Source organism: Salvia miltiorrhiza, chromosome 1 (assembly GCF_028751815.1).
Source record: "Salvia miltiorrhiza cultivar Shanhuang (shh) chromosome 1, IMPLAD_Smil_shh, whole genome shotgun sequence".
NCBI lineage: Eukaryota > Viridiplantae > Streptophyta > Magnoliopsida > Lamiales > Lamiaceae > Salvia > Salvia miltiorrhiza.
Window position 1 is genome coordinate 6620066 of NC_080387.1, and position 11921 is coordinate 6631986.

The window sequence follows — 11921 nt, forward strand, 5'->3', positions numbered from 1 at the left end:
TTTCCAAGCATAATATTTTTTTTAAATTATTTTTCCTACGAAGAGGAATATTATAATTGAGTGGGTGCACTAATATTAGTGCTATAATTATTATTTTGGTCACATGAATAATTATACTATGGTATTTTATTAATGAGTGACATTTCCATAGTTATTGTGATTTTTATTTAATTATGTTATATGCCTCAAATTACTAAGTGTAGAGATTGAGAGAGTAGAGATTGAGAGTGTATTATTGAGAGAGTACGGATTGAGAGTGTAAAGATTAGAGAGAGAGAAGTGTAGAGATTAGAGTGAGAGAGAGATTAGAGTGAGAGAGATCATCCATTAATTGCCAAATATTCCCTAAGATCTCAAATCTCTTTAAAGATACACAATATCAATTCAAATCTTGCAAAGCTAATTTCTCTCTCCCTCACTTGAAATTTTCGACAACATCACCTCTCTCCCTCACACACATTTTCGCCCAACACACACTCATCTCCTTCATCTCTCATTTCCACCATTTTCCTCCATTGATGAAAACCTTCGAAGCTTCCAAAAATATTACCAAGCACCTTAAACCACTCTAATATCTTCCATAAACACATTCTAGCCACTTTTAATCAAGAGAATCCTTGAAGAAGAGCTCCAAAGTTAGAGTGAGAAAGTGTGAATTTTGGTAAGAATTTGGGTAAGTGGCCATGTTTTTCTATAATTCTTGATTGAAGGATGTTGTATGTGTGTATTCTTGAAAGATGAAGCAAGAAAATCACCCCCTCCCTATTTCCTTAATTTTCGAAAAAATGGGTCTTCACCCCTTCAAAAATTCTTCTTTTTCTTTTCTTGATTTGGGGTGAAAAATGAGAGTTATGTGATGAGTATTGATGATTGAGGTATGTTGTGAAATATGTGCCTTGAGATGTGAAACTTTGATGGAAGTTAGTTTACCCAAAAATGGGAACTTTTGAGTCAAAGAGTTAATTGATGAATTGATGATGTAAATGAGTCTTTGAAATGTATATGATGATGATTGATGGAGTAATTTGAGTATATGATGTCAATTGATGATTTTGATGTGAGTTAGTTTACAAAAATTAGGGATATGTGTATATATGCCCTTATATGTAAATTGATGGTTTATATGTAAGATTAATTGGTTAAAAATGAAAGATATATGAATAGATTAAAGATTCATATGTGTTTATAATTTTTCAAAGAGTTTAGTTTAGTAAAAATTAGGACTTTTTGGTCTATGTGTTATTTAAGTGATTTTGCTTAAGATTTATGTTTTTAAGCATGATAGTAGTGTCTTTGTATATTTGATTAAGTCTATTGTAGGCTAAATAAAATTTTGGCTTAGTTTAGTTTGTATGAGTTTTGAGTTCTTGTATGATGTGAGTTTGATGCTTGATAAAATGAGGTCTAATTGCTCTATGATCATTATGTGAACTTTATCCATGTTTTGTTGAGAGTTTTATGTTGATACATGGATTTTCATTAAAATATAGTTTACATGATAAAAAGAGAATGAATATGTGAATAATGAGTTATATGATGTAAAAGATCATATTTGAGTATTTGAGTAAATTCGAGCATGAAATTGAAAAGAGAATTTGTTTGATGCGTTCGTTGAAGTGTTTTCTATGAGATTTGAGTTGATGATGAAAGAAAAGAGTCGAGATTGAGTATTATGAGTATTTTGTTGTATTTGAATGTTTTTAAGTGCTATAAGTGCTTAAAATGAGCTTTGATGAGTTTGCTTGGTTTAAATATTGAGTTGAGCATGTTTGCTTGTGTGTATGATTCGGAGTCGTTTTTCACGACGCACTGACATACTGTTTTCGAGGGTTTTTGATACCCAAACACCATGACAATTTTATGGTAAGTATATTTGAGAGTCTTGAGCATAACGGTAAAATTTCAAGTCATTTGGACTTCGTTTGCTATTTTTATAAAATGTAAGACTAAAACCGCTACGTTCTGTCGAATTGTTCGGTGAGTAGCCAATAGAGTCACCTTTTCCAGTAGCTTTCCTTAGCATTCGGGAACCAAAATTTTAATGGTTGAGACCTGAGTGTCTTAGATAAGTACCTACCAAATTTCAGACCTTTTTGACAACGTTTACTATTTTTCAAAAATCAAACTTTTCGGTTGCTAAAAACTGCCGAATATGGTAGACTGTAGTAAAACAGTCATATCTCCTAAACTACTTGGAGTTTTTGATCCTACTTTTTTTTAAATGAAACTAGACTCAAAGAGGTTTCTTTTGGTATAAGTTAAGACCCCAGGAGAGTTCTGTACATAGTCTGGTGAGGTTTTAAAGTTGAGTCAGTCCAGAGTGAAGTTTGTTTTTGACTTGTCTATGTGTGTTTTTAATATGCTTAAGTGTTTATACTTGTTTATGTGCTTGATTGCTATGAGTTTGAGCCGAGTTGGGAGTTAAGTCGAAAATAGGACGTATGAATCCTTAGAAGCCGAGTATACCTAGGGATTGAGTTTTAACGGGTAAATAGACGTTGAGTGAGAAGTTATAGTTAAGATGAGATTGGATTTAGAAATTGAGTTTCTGACTAAGGTTTGTTTTATCACATGAACCTTCGATGACGATGACGATGTGATGATGACATATGAAGGCCCGAGCGAGACGAAGAAGTAAGTTGCCTGATTTCTTTCCAGGATTAGCGAAGGACTTCAGGTGGGCAATATTTTGAGTATATGTTTATCATATGAACTTTCTAAAATGATTTGATGATGTTATGAGATTAACAAATGATTTGAGCTAAATGATATTTGAGAACTGTTTGACTTGCCAATTTTTGATGTTGAGCTTGTGTGTTACCCTCTACTGATGAGACGAATTCGGTCCTGCCACAAGCGGGATTTTGTGCACAGAGGTGACTGCGAGCCGTCTTCGGGTCGGCCGGTCACGGTACTTGAGAGGGAGGCCTACTTCTCAGTACCTTAATAACTGATGATGAGTTGTAGATGTGGTACATGCATGTTAAAATCTTTGACTGCAGTTCTTTACTTATGATGTCATGATTATGAAAACTGCATGCACAGATTCATTTAATACTAACTTATTTATGTGTATTGCTGAGATGTGGCAAGCTTCAAACTTATAGCTCTAAGAGCACCTTTCTTGTTTTTCGACTTTTGCCCACTGAGTATTATGTACTCACGCCCTGCATATATTTCTAAATGTGCAGGCTAAGCAGGGAGCGAGATTGGTCTGGTGCTAGTGGGGGAGAGTTTCTATCGATGTAATTTAAATTTCTATTTTGCCTTTATGATAATAGAGTCTTGATGTTGAAATACTTAGTTTTCTTTTGAGACCAAGCAATACACTCACGGTTATGTGTCTTCATACATATAATCGGTTCGCCTTTTGCTGCGATACTCTGCATATTATGCTTCCTTATGAAAAATGAGCTATACCCGTTTTGTTTTTGTTCGTGAAATTCCTAATAATTAAAAAGTTATGACAATGTTGACGATTTTACCCTTGGGCTAATTTTATGAAGTTTTTCCTTAGCATGCTTTGACGTGAGCTTCCGCATGACGTTCACCTAGTTTTTCTTATCTTTTATTCTTTAAAAATAATCGTATCGATACTCGTACCCCGCTATTACTAGTGTCGGGTTTTCGGGCTGCGACAGGGTGGTATCAGAGCAGGTCATCTGCTCTGAGTCTATTGCTTGACTGAGTTGAACCTTTGAAGGCTTCTACTCTTTTAAGATGAGTACTAGTCTAATTTGAATTCTTGAACTAGTTTGAGAGAGAGTCAGTTTGAAACGAAACCCCAGCACCCCATCTCCTCCGGCTTAATGAGGTAAGAGGTTGATGTTGTTTCTTGTTGCTTTCCTGTTGAAAGTTGAGTTTGTTTTACTAATAAGTTATGAATTGTTTTGATGACGGAATTGTTTGAGATGATGGATTCTGATATGAGGCAGTTGATGTGGAATATGAGGAGAAATGTAGAGGCTAGTATAGCCGATGCCCCACTGTACCAAACGAGGACGAGTATGTTGTTGATTGAGATGTACCAAGTAAGTTTCGTATCCATTTTTCTAATGGACATGATATTTTACAGGATGCAGAGTCGAGAGGAGGCAGCGATACAGAGACGATATAGCGAGGCGATGCGCTGATGGTTCAGGACTTCTGGACTACGAGAGGGCGATACTCTTGGGGAGTTTCTAGCGCTTTACCATCGACGTTGGTTAGAGGCTAGTGCCCATGGGATAGACGAGGCTGAGGCTATCACTCACCTGATTCCACAGTTGCCACTCGGATGGCAAGACTGGGCGGCTTCGCTGGTGCCGCAGTACATCAGGAGGACTGAGTTCGGGCGGTTAGTGAGCGCCGATTTCCGTGGTTTCATCGCGACGTTGAGCCACCGTTATTTTACTTTTGACGAGCCACCTCCACCGCCGTATGGACAGTTAGAGGGACCAGCCCAGGGAGGGGAGCTAGTTGTTGTGCCCCCACTTCCCGAGGAGCCGTTTCTGATTGCACCTCCACCCCCAGTTGATTCGATACCAGTTTTATCTGAGCCTATTGTTTCAGAGCCGACTATCTTTGAGACATACTCTCCAGTGGTAGAGAATGACCCGTTTTCGTTTCTATCACTCATTCCTTTTCCCAGCACCGAGTTACCGCCTTGGGATTGGACACCGGCGACGGCACCTTCGCCATTGCCACCTGTTGAGTCGGCGCAGCCGATTGTTTCTACTGAGCCTGAGATACAGTATGTTCCCTTCGATCCTTATCCGAGGGTTGCCCCGCTGCCTGAGCCTGGCACTTTGGCTTTTCAGACGTATATGCACCCGATTTTATACCCACCGTCCCGAGACGCCCAGGAGGGAAGTTCTCGGCCCATACACCTTGACAGTGATGAGGAGGACCCGGATGAGGAGACTCCAGAGATGACGGTCGGCTACGGACGGACTCAGCCATTGCAGCGTCACACTACAGCCGACGGAGCCGAGACATGGGTACCTGTTCCCGAGGTGCCGGTTTTTGGACCGATGATGGACACTGACGTTGAGGATGAGCCGAGTGATGACAGCGTCTATCGACTGATTGACGAGTACGGGAGTCAGGTGGCAGAGCAGAACGAGGAGACGGAGCCGAGTGAAGATATGGATGATGACGAGGCGACGAGCAGGGTTACAGGAGGTGACGACTGGTGATCACGTGTATTTAGTAGACGCATACATATGTATAGATGCATAGTTGATATATACGTATATGTATATATATATAGGTAGAGAGGCATAGTATAGTGTGTATGTGTAGATAGTATATATCTTTAGGTGCTTAGTACCTATGATGCTTGTATAGTTAGAGCATCATTTTAGTGTTAGGACCGTTGTACATAGGATCCTACTTTTGTAAAAGACCTCGAGAGAGAGGCAATTTTTCTTATATATATATATAGAGATGTTGATGATTAGTGAGTTTCACTATCTTTATCAGAGCTTTGAGAATGATGATGATGTTGATGTATAGTGATAAATGAGAAATAGAGATTGACGAGAATTATGAACAAAGATAGACGAGAAATAGAGTAGACAAGAATTTTGAGAATTTTGAGATCAAAAACGAGATATAGAAGCGAAATGAGAAAAAGAGAAATTGTTTTTTTTATGACGAACGGCTAGTTTTGAGGCCGATAGTTATACGTTTCTTTTTCCTGTTTAGTATGCCTCCGAGAAGAAGGGGGAACAGAAGGAACATAGATCGAGAAGAAGAGGAAGAAGATGAGCAGAGAGATCCCACACCACCACCTCCCCCACATCAAGAGAGGAGGGTAGAGGAACTTTTTCTGCGACAAAATCCACCAACATTCAATGGATCAGGAGATCCCGCTGAAACCGAGGAGTGGATTCGAAGTATGGAGAGAATTTTCAGATTTCTTCGATGTAATGATGCTGAGCGACTCATGTGTATGTCATATCAACTTAAGGGATCCGCAGATTTTTGGTGGGAAGCGAAACAGAAGACGATGAACGAGGAGCAGATAGTAGCTCTTACCTGGGAGCAGTTCAAAGAAGCTCTTTGCGAGAAATACATACCCCGAAGCTATCGAAAGAAGAAAGAGATGGAGTTTGTAAATTTGAAGCAAGGGAGTAAGACGGTAGCTGAGTATGACCGACAGTTTTGCGATTTAGCTCGATATGCTCCATATCGAGTAGATACAGATGAAAAGATGTCAGAACTGTTTTGCTCCGGATTAAAGCAAGAGATACGAGTCGTTTTAGCGAGTCAGAGTGCGCTAACCTACGCTGAGGCTTTAAACCGAGTGCTAGACATGGAACTAGCAATGCAGCCAGAGAGACCGAGTCAAGGCTCGATTCCACAATCAAACCCGAATGTTCAATCGGGAAATCATCCTTTTGCTGGACAAGGCCAAAAGGGCAAGAGAAAATGGGATGACCGAAGTCAAGGTCCCAAAAAGCCGTGGCAGAGTCAGAATGCGCCACCGCAGTTTCAGAACAGAGATAAACGACCTTATGTTGGCCCAGCTGCCCCAGCAGTTTTTCAAGGACCGCGAGGATTACCGCCTTGCCCGAAGTGCAATAAACTCCATTTGGGAGAGTGTAAAATGGGACAGAATACCTGTTACACCTGCGGAAAGGTCGGGCACTACTCGAACCAGTGTCCGAATCGTCAGCAAAGTGGGAGCGGAGGACGACCGAACCAGTTCCGGCCGCAACTCAAAGTAATGGAAGGAATTTTACCGCTACCTCCGCCACAGCAACAACAGCCAGCCTATCGACCACGTCAGTCAAAAAGGCAACCACCAGCCCCGCAGGCAAATCAACAGCATCACCAGAGGATGTTTGCACTGGAGCCGAAAGCACCAGAGAAGAATCAAAGAAATTTGACAGGTATAGGCGAGTTGAAAGGAGTGCCTATCGTAGTTTTGTTTGATACTGGAGCTTCGCATTCTTTTATCTCACATACTTGTGTCGATACCTTAGAATTGAAAGTAGAGCCTGCTCCACGATCTCTAAGAGTAACCACACCCATAGGCAGAACTACTACGGTTTCGCACGTGTGCCCTAACTTAGAATTTAAGTTAGAATCGATTAAGCTCGAGGCTAGAAACCTGAGATTGATGCCTATGTGGCACCTGGATATAATTTTGGGAATGGATTGGTTAGAGGAGAATCATGCGAAGATACAATGCAAAGAGAGACGGATATCTTTTCAGCCACCTGGCCAAGAACCTACTTCCTTCATTGACATTGAGGGAAAATGGAAGAAGACACCGATCATCTCGGCACTGCAAGCAAGAAAGCTCTTGCGAAGGAAGGATACAACCGCGTACGTTGTATATCTGAACCAGAGAGACGAATCCAAGGCAAATATTGATGACGTGCCAGTCGTGCGAGAGTATAAAGACGTTTTTCCTGAGACTTTACCGGGATTACCCCCAGATCGACAACTCGAGTTTACAATCGATTTAGAGCCCGGCGCAGCACCAACTTCGAAAGCACCATACAGAATGGCCCCTGCTGAGTTACAAGAGTTGAAGCTGCAACTTCAAGAACTTTTAGATATGGGCTTCATTCGACCCAGTGTTTCCCCGTGGGGAGCACCAGTTCTTTTCGTTAAAAAGAATGATGGAAGCTTGAGGCTGTGTATCGATTATCGAGAGCTAAACAAAGTGACGTTGAAGAATAAGTATCTGTTACCTCGAATCGATGATCTATTCGATCAACTACAAGGAGCGACCACTTTTTCAAAGATTGACTTAAGAACGGGATACCATCAGCTAAAGATACGATCGGAAGATGTTCCGAAGACGGCATTTCGTACGAGATACGGACACTATGAGTTTATAGTAATGCCTTTCGGTTTGACGAATGCTCCGGCAGTATTCATGGATCTCATGAATCGCATTTTTCACGAATACTTAGATAAGTTCGTGTTAGTCTTCATAGACGATATCCTGAATTACTCGAAGAGTAAATGAGAACACGAAGAACATTTGAGGATCGTGTTGGAAAGATTACGAGCGGAAAAGCTGTATGCGAAGTTTAGCAAATGCGAGTTTTGGCTTAAAGAAATCAATTTTCTTGGCCATATCGTTTCCGCGACAGGAATTGAGATAGACCCAGCGAAAGTTCAAGCGGTACAGGAGTGGAGATCGCCAACCACACCGCACGAGATTCACAGTTTTCTGGGATTAGCAGGATACTATCGACGTTTTATTGAGGGCTTTTCGAAAATCGCTAAGCCATTGACACACCTGCTGAAGAAAGAAGTCAAGTTCGTTTGGACGGACGAATGTGAGCGAAGTTTTCAAGAGCTGAAGAAGAGGCTAACTATTGCCCCAGTTTTAGCTGTTCCGAAAGCAGACAAAGAGTATGCAGTATACACTGATGCATCGAAGCATGGTCTAGGTTGTGTACTGATGCAAGAGGGAAAAGTTATAGCGTATGCTTCACGACAACTGAGACCGCATGAAGTGAATTATCCGACGCATGATTTAGAATTAGCAGCCGTAGTGCATGCTTTGAAGATCTGGAGACACCATCTCTATGGAGCACGGTGTGAGATATACACTGATCATAAAAGTCTCAAATATTTCTTTGAGCAAAAGGATCTGAACATGCGACAACGAAGATGGCTAGAGTTGGTGAAGGACTACGATTGCGGGATAAATTATCATCCCGGAAAAGCTAACGTAGTAGCTGACGCGTTGAGCAGAAAGAATCAGGGAGAGTTATGATTTCTCCTTACTCGAGAAGAGAACCTGATCAAGGAATTCAAGAGGATGAATTTGGAGGTAGTAATACCACCACAAACGACAGAAATAGTAATTTCTGCATTGAGCATTACACCTGACTTACGATCGAGAGTAGTCACAACTCAGAGAGAGGATGAGAAGATGGAAAGGTTGCGAATGAAGATTCGAACCGAAAAAGTGGAGAATTATCAAGAGACGGCAGATAATGCCATTTTTGTTTGAGGGAAGACTATGTGTGCCTGATAAAGAAGAACTGAAGAATGAAATCATGAGTGAAGCTCATGACACCCCTTATACCGCACACCCAGGAAGTACGAAGTTGTATCAAGACTTGAAAACAAAGTTTTGGTGGGAAGGAATGAAGCGTGAGATTGCATTTTTCGTTGAAAGATGTCTAGCCTGTCAGCAAGTGAAAGCGTTACATCAACGACCCTATGGCAAGTTACAACCATTGGAAATTCCAGAGTGGAAATGGAGTGATATAGCCATGGATTTTGTGACAGGATTGCCAAAGTCAAAAAGAGGAAATACCGCTATTTGGGTAATCATCGATCGATTGACGAAGAGTGCACATTTTATACCGATTCAGATTACTTATGGATCTGACAAGTTAGCTCAGATTTATATCCGAGAGATAGTGCGATTGCATGGAGTACCGATGACGATCACATCAGATCGAGACTCGAAGTTTACTTCACGATTTTGGATGAGCATGCAGAAAGAGTTGGGTACTAAATTGAATTTTAGTACAGCGTTTCATCCGCAAACAGATGGACAGTCCGAGAGGACTATTCAAGTTTTGGAGGACATGATCCGAACTGTAGTGCTTGATAGAGGAAATCAATGGGAGCAAGTTTTACCCCTGATTGAGTTTGCTTACAATAATAGTTTTCAGTCAACTATCAACATGGCTCCATACGAAGCCTTGTATGGAAGGAAGTGTAGATCTCCGCTTTATTGGGATGAAGTTGGAGAGAGAAAGGTACTTGGACCTGACGCGATAGAAGAGATGATCACTATTGTAAGACAGATTCGACAGAGAATAAAAGAGGCACAAGATCGTCAGAAAATCTTATGCAGACACCAGAAGGACGGAGATTCATTTTGAAGTGGGAGACAAGGTTTTTCTAAAAGTTTCCCCATCTAGAGGAGTTCACCGTTTTGGAGTGAAAGGAAAACTTAAACCGAGGTATATAGGACCTTATGATATACTCCCTCCGTCCACCAATTCAAGGCCTAAGGCAAGTGTAAATTACACTTGCCCTAGGCCTTGAATTGGTGGACGGAGGGAGTATTAGAGAAGATAGGCCCTGTAGCCTATAAACTAGCGTTGCCTCCGAGCTTCGCGAACGTCCATGACGTTTTCCATGTTTCTCAATTGAGAAAGTACGTGTTTGATCCAAAACACGTCATTCATCAAGAAGAAGTGTCCCTGGAACCAGATTTGAACTATGAAGAGAGACCTGATGCTATTCTGGACCGGAAAATCCAACAATTGAGGAACAAGTCGATTCCTTTGATGAAAATCCAATGGAGACATCACGATCAAGAAGAATCAACATGGGAACTTGAAGAAGAGATGAAAGAGAAGTATCCAGAGCTTTTTCCCGAAGGTGAATAACTCAAATTTCGGGACGAATTTTTTTTAGGGGGGTAGGATGTAACACCCCGTACTTTTCCCTATGTTGTGAGATAGTGTCTTAACACTATTGAGATAACTGAGATGTCGAGATGCGAGACTACTTTTGTTTTTATGACCAGATAAGACAATTTGTCTTTTAAATAGAGATACGAGTGACTGAACTGATGATAGAGTTAGAGCGATGAGATTCGAGAAATGAGCTGAGATAGAGATGCTGATTGAATTGAGTTGAGATTTTATTTTATTTCCGACTACTGGGAATAGATTTACCAGATACCGAGTTATCAGAGATTGACTGACCTATTAAGAAAATAGGAATAATGAGTTGACATAGAGTCGAGGAAGAAAGAGTGAGAACCTTGATGAAAAAGAGTTGGTCCGAGAGACGTCTAGTTTGTTTGTCATTGCCGACTGCTTTGATGTGACGTTATGTGAATCTACGTGACTGATTGATTATGTGATTTTCGTGATGTGTGTCACTGTGACCAAGTTATTATGATTTTTATGTGAGACGTTAGCATTTGGAATTTTGATTAAGTTTCCAAAGCAAGTGTGGTTTATATTTATCGAGAAATCAAATGATGCCGGTTTATGAAAATTTTTCCAAGCATAATATTTTTTTTAAATTATTTTTCCTACGAAGAGGAATATTATAATTGAGTGGGTGCACTAATATTAGTGCTATAATTATTATTTTGGTCACATGAATAATTATACTATGGTATTTTATTAATGAGTGACATTTCCATAGTTATTGTGATTTTTATTTAATCACCCTTTTCACACTTTATTTTAATTTCTCTACCATATGTTATATGCCTCAAATTGCTAAGTGTAGAGATTGAGAGTGTATTATTGAGAGAGTAAGGATTGAGAGTGTAAAGATTAGAGAGAGAGAAGTGTAGAGATTAGAGTGAGAGAGAGATCAGAGTGAGAGAGATCATCCACTAATTGCCAAATATTCCCTAAGACCTCAAATCTCTTTAAAGATACACAATATCAATTCAAATCTTGCAAAGCTAGTTTCTCTCTCCCTCACTTGAAATTTTCGACAACATCACCTCTCTCCCTCACACACATTTTCGCCCAACACACACTCATCTCCTTCATCTCTCATTTCCACCATTTTCCTCCATTGATGAAAACCTTCGAAGCTTCCAAAAATATTACCAAACACCTTAAACCACTCTAATATCTTCCATAAACACATTCTAGCCACTTTTAATCAAGAGAATCCTTGAAGAAGAGCTCCAAAGTTAGAGTGAGAAAGTGTGAATTTTGGTAAGAATTTGGGTAAGTGGCCATGTTTTTCTATAATTCTTGATTGAAGGATGTTGTATGTGTGTATTCTTGAAAGATGAAGCAAGAAAATCACCCCCTCCATATTTCCTTAATTTTCGAAAAAATGGGTCTTCACCCCTTCAAAAATTCTTCTTTTTCTTTTCTTGATTTGGGGTGAAAATGAGAGTTATGTGATGAGTATTGATGATTGAGGTATGTTGTGAAATATGTGCCTTGAGATGTGAAACTTTG

At 40.2% G+C, this 11921-nt stretch overlaps 1 long non-coding RNA gene across 1 annotated transcript; it reads left to right on the top strand.

Annotated features, from left to right (window-relative positions):
- The first annotated feature begins 405 nt into the window (after nt 1-405).
- LOC131016415 (uncharacterized) lies at nt 406-3436 on the top strand. Its single transcript, XR_009098987.1, has 3 exons — nt 406-673; nt 2616-2677; nt 3192-3436. It is a non-coding gene; the product is annotated as an uncharacterized LOC131016415 (long non-coding RNA).
- The last annotated feature ends 8485 nt before the right edge of the window (nt 3437-11921 follow it).